Here is a 6000-nt window from a genome sequence, read left to right as displayed (position 1 = left end):
TTATTCAGTACAGTTCAGCATCTCAGTATGACTGGAAGTCTGTTACTGGCTTTACACACAGTGTGTGTCTTTTTAAAGGCAGATAAACTGTAGGCTGCTCAGACAGTTATTTTCTGTCATTCACAAAAGTTATGCAGTCTACCCAGGCAGATAACTTGGATGCTGCTGTCTATCCCAACAGCTGATTTTCTTCCAAGATCATGTAGTATCTTTTTTAAGTAGTTGCTTACCAAACTGGACTCCCCATCTCCTTTAAATATGGCTTATGTTCTCTTCTCATACATGCATGATTTTATATTTGGCTGTATACATATGGCTTGCTAGTTCATGCAGCACCAAATAATTTAGAATTTATTTGCATCGATGATTTCTCTTTTTGTCATTTATCGCTGCTCCAATATTTGCATGGGCTATAAATTTTAACAGTAGAAATGTTATGTTTAACTTCAGGTTAATGATAGAAGATGTCTAATGAGAGAAGAATAAAGAACAGACTGTAGAATGACTTCAGAAGGAGCAGTGATTCTCTGATTACAGTTGTAGTTTAATGCTTATCAGTCAACCAATTTAAACTGTGGGCCACGCTGATTTGTTTTCTCAATCACAAATTTATGTAGCAGCATATCAAATGTCTTCCAGGATTACCACATAGAGCTTCTATGTTTTAAATAACTGCTTATGAAAGGAAAGCAGGCAGACACACAAAATGTTCACATTTTCCTATAATTACTTTGATTTGGAGAGAAAAAATATTAAGTGACTTTTAATAGACAAATTATAATTTTTTTTCAACCAGTTTAATAACATCCAGTTATTTAAAACAAAAACCAAACAAAAGTCTCTGTGGTGTAGATAAAATCCAGATAATGGAATTGCTTGTTGGATTTCCATAGTCTGGCCAGTACAGTCATGAAAAAGCAAGGAATATAATTGTAGAGATAAACATAACTTTACTTCATATTCAATAACTTGAGTCCTCTGATTCACTGAGATTATACAATATATTTGAACCCTTGCATCTGTACTATTTTACCTTCTGATTGCATTAAGAGCTGCTGAATTCAATTAACATTGAAACTACTTGGCTAGTCAGACATTACACAAATACTTTTAGTAAGAATCTGAAATCTTCAGACAAATTGTAGTTTAGATTTGTTCTTCCTAAAATGCAACAAATTGTGTCCCATGCCTCTAATTTCCATTAGCTACAGTGTGAGTAAATCAAAGTCCTCATAGCCTTTCAGCTAGTGCTAACTTTCTGGAACTGTCCCCTGTAAGTCTGTCTCCCATCTGGACTGGAAACTGAGTAGCCGAGTTGAGGACTCACAGACATCTTTATTTTTCTAGAGGTTAAAATCTTTATAAACATTTTTCCCTATTCTCTTGCCTTCCCTATCAATGTTGTAGATGGTCATTTTATAAAAGTCTATGCATCTGGAAAAGTTATATATTCTACATGTAAAAGCATAGCCCTACCATTCCTAATGATATTGGAACTAATCAGTTATTTCACAAAAATCTCTGAGCATGATTAAACAGAGCACACTGCAGAATTTTTCATGCAAATTGGGAGACAGTTCAAATCCCTATCAAAGTAAAGCTACTGCTTCAGAAATTACAGATAGGAAATGTATATTTGATTTCCATACGGAATGGAATGAAGATCTGAGCCGTCCCTGGACCAGTCCTAAGCTGGAGGCAGGATCAATAGCACTGCACTTCCAGGTATGTCTGTCTGATCCACTCATGCTTCCCCTATCTCTCCTCCATCTATAGTGCGAGTGCTGAGCCTGGTATTATTTACAGTATGTTTACTACACCTGTCATAGATTTAATGGAGATTTAATTCTAATACAAGCCAGCACAGGTAGAATGTAAACAGGAGAGAAACATTACAACTGTTTCTTGTTGACAGCCTCAAGTGAATTTGGATAGCTGTCCTAACTCTAGCCTGATCCATTCAGTGCAGAAGCTCTGTAGAGACACAGCAGTAATATGCTTTTTAAGGAAGAAAGAAAAAGAGAAGCAAACTGGCTTTTTTTTCACTGTGTTCATTACACAAATAAACATCACTGGGCAAATTTTAATCAACTCAAAACTTGCTACATGTAAACTGGTAGCACTTCTTTAAGGTTGATGCATGGTTTCTCTGTGCAAAGGCTTAGCAGAATCAAAATCTCTCAGTGCAGGAGATGGATATAAAGATGATTTAGACTTTTGGTCATTTGGGCAGTGACAACTTCCTCTCTCCTCTTATTCCTCATTCCCTAATTGTTCTTCCCTGGAGGCTGTGCGAGTATATACATTGCAGTGCTAATTTTGCATCTTTTGGCAGGACCTTCTATGATGCAGTCTACATTCCAGAAAAAGAAAAACACTGGTATTTATAACTGCAATTTTGATGAGCTATGTGGCAGCTGAATTCATTATGGCTGAAATTTGATCTCAGCCTCCAGACCACAGAAATAACATGCCTACATTTAAGTAGGGAGAGGAACACTGATTCATATAAAATACAGCTTGAATCATATAAGAATGCTTCTTGAAAGCTTACAAAGTTAGGTAATCGCTTTTAGCGTACATTTTGATTTCCCATTTGGCTAGGAAAATGTAGAAATACTGTCCCAACCACAATAATACTTGTCTTCACCATGCTTCTAGCCCACAGAAACACAAGAGACATCCTTGAGAATCCTTATCCCACCAGACTTCCAGCCTTGTTTCCAGAGAGTAGATGGCAGGTAGGTCTGGATAACTTTCAAATTTTGTATGCATATCAAAGCCAGCTGCAAAATCTGTAGATGACCTCACTGATTTAAACAGAGCTGCATCAACATTTACCACCTGAGCATCTGGCTCCTCATCCCAACTCTTATCCCAAACATGTGTCCGCCAAATATTTCACTGTATCTTTCTTACATTAATAAAGATTTTTCTTCTTACCCTGTCTCTCACTATACTTTATAAAGCAACTCTCTTATGTGAGTTTGTACTTTGCAACTATAATTTCCATCTAATATTCATTATTTGTATTTTAAGTATCATACTGTTTTAAGAATACATAAGAGTGATTTATCTGGGTGGGTGGGGTGGGAAGTGCCATACCAGATTGTGTTACTGCTTTTAACACTGATCTATAGCTCTAAGTTATATTGTTCCCATGTTTTCATTAAAAAAAAAAAAAAAGTAGATCAGATTTTTCATGTTTTCTTAAAATATATATATTATTACAGCCTAATACAATTATATTTACCAACTGGCCAGACTTTGACATAACAATAAGCAATAAGCAATAAGCAATAAGCAATAAGCAAAGATTTGAATGGAATTCAGGAACAGGTCTCCCATTCTTAAGATCTGTATCCCAGCGCAGTGCTCTCACATTAATGTGAAGAATGTGGCTAAATCCCTTGAATGACTCTGAAAACATCAACCATAATCTTTTTTTTCCTGACTCAACTCCCCACTATTAATCATAAAATATTTTTTTAAAAGTATCCTTTCAGAAAATAAAGAATAATGTGAAATCTAGATTAATGGCATTCCTCTGATAGTGTTCAGATTCTGTTCTTCCCAAATTTCATTATCCATCCTTAAGAATTTAGTCCGTACCCAACTCCATACTATGGTTTCATTGCTAACAGTACATAAGTTAACTTGGTTTAAGATAGTTGGGCTGACAAGCTTTAATATCACATTTTGACTGCAATGTAGTCACACCCACAATGTGGGAGAGGAAACAGAAGTAAAGCAATATATCCGAGATTACAGAGGAAGCCTGTAGCTGAGCCAGCAAGGACCTCTAGGCTTGTGGCTTCAGGACCAGCACCTTTTTTTCCCTTCCAGGAATCTGTAGGATGTATTCTACCTCCCAAATTTCAGGCATAATGGGATTTATAATTTTGGAATTTATTATATATTGTGTTTTGATTCATCTCATATTCTGTCCTTTATTTTTTAATCACACTAAGTGTTTTTGGATATTATCTGCCTGGCTTCTCTTATTATGAACTGGGGATGTTGGATGCCTGCAGATTTTTTTTTCCAAACTTTTTTTATTATATGCATAGTCAAGACTGAAATATTTTCTTGCTGACTTTTGTACTTACCAGGCCTGAGGCATCACTGCACTACTGTAGTTTTAGGTAGTAATAATCCTTTCCTCCATTTTCCACCATGATTAGTGAATTAGGGCCAGTGTTTATGTGCAATTAAAAAAAAGTGATAAAAATAAAACAGTCTGTGGTGCCTCTTGGGGCTAATAGGAAGTAGTAAGGAATCATTTTAAGAGATTGTTTTAGTGTGATGTAATTTTGCTGGTACTCAGACATCATGGAAAGGAAAACCTTGGAAATGCTTAAATATAAAGATCCAGCAAGAGAGATTGCACGCTAGGGTGGAATTTGGCCTTTCTAATTCACAGTAGTTTTATGATAATGACTCAGGCTTATTTCAGCTCCAGCTACACACTCTCCCTCTCCAAAGACTTGCTGCCTGATCCTTTCCAGAACTACACAGGAGGGGCATTTATAATGCAAAGTGAGGAACTTCAACATGGTTTATTCCCAGAGCTGACATTGTCTACCTGAATGACCTCACACAAATCACTTTACCTGCTGTGTTTTTCTATCTGTACATCACTTTGAGATCTGCAGATGAAAAGTGCTGTATAAAAGTGAGGAATTATTATAGACATGGCTTAATGAAGTTATTTGTTTGTAATCAGTTGCTTGTATTACACTATATGTTTATATTGCCTCTTTACACTTCACAGCAACGTTTTCACTCTCATCAGTATTAAGAACAGGGAGGATGTGATTAGAAAGATGACTCTCATGATCCCCTAGGATACAGAAATGATATCAGTTATGCCTGCTAATCTTCATTATACCTGTGTAAGCTTTCTGGGAAAGAAAACTCTTGTTTTAGTTGGTCTTTTCTTAAGCAGTGGGAATTTCCTATGTTATTTAAATACCATGTCTAAATATCCATGCTAGTTCCCAAGGCTGCCATTTGTTCTGAGGGTGCAAACAGCACAGCACATGCATTTCTCTGGATCAAAGCAACAAAATGCCTAAAAGTTTAGTTTACTGGCATTATCTAGGTGGTTCTGACTGTCCAGTTTCCTTAAGGGATTGTATTTGCAGTAGGCAGACTGCTGGGGAGAGCACACGATATAGATATACATAGTGCAAAGTAGTGTTATTGCCATGCAACAGCAGTTCTCATTACTTTTATTTAGGGATGCTGGGCAGGCACAGATTTAGGGGATAAAGTGTTCAGCCGTATACCTCCTTCCTAATTAACTTACAGTGCGATCAGCAATAGCAGAGCACTGAAAGAGACTCCACTAGCAAACAGATCTTGAGAAAAAGAAAGGGTGTGTGGCTTAGCAATAACTAAGGCCTTCATAAAATTATTTTATTTGGATCTTTGCCTACAAAATCTCAAAAATAGTTGATATTCCTGACTGCCCCTTTGGTCACTAAGATAATATTCAATCTCATTTAAAGTTCTTACTAGGAGAATGATCTTTCTCTCATCCCACAGGGTTTTCATAGTCTGACAAACCTCATTCTCACATTCATCCTTCTTTCCTTTTCTTAGCATTTTGGTTGTCCTAAAATAATTCCTTTCCTATTAGACACCTTGTAAATATTTATCCATCTGGCCTTTTCTTTTTTCCACTTAATCAATTTTGACAGATTTAGTACTTGATCTTACCTATTAAAAACAATTCTCTTCACCCCTTGTATTTATTGTTCTCTCACTGCTCTCCAATACACCTTTTTTTTTTCAGAACATAAGTTCCTAAAATGTAGGGGAGTGTTGTGAATGGAATAATATCCAAAATGTTCAGAAAAAGACTTTTGCCATCCTTCCCACTGAGAATGTTACCATTGCCTATGCAATTCACAGCTACATTCCCTTTTGGATGTTATATCCTGTTCCCAATGCATGTCTAAATTTCTGTCCACTCTCACCTCTTGATTTCTTTAA

Source organism: Falco rusticolus, chromosome W, assembly GCF_015220075.1.
Source record: "Falco rusticolus isolate bFalRus1 chromosome W, bFalRus1.pri, whole genome shotgun sequence".
Classification (NCBI taxonomy): domain Eukaryota; kingdom Metazoa; phylum Chordata; class Aves; order Falconiformes; family Falconidae; genus Falco; species Falco rusticolus.
This window is presented reverse-complemented; position numbering follows the sequence as displayed.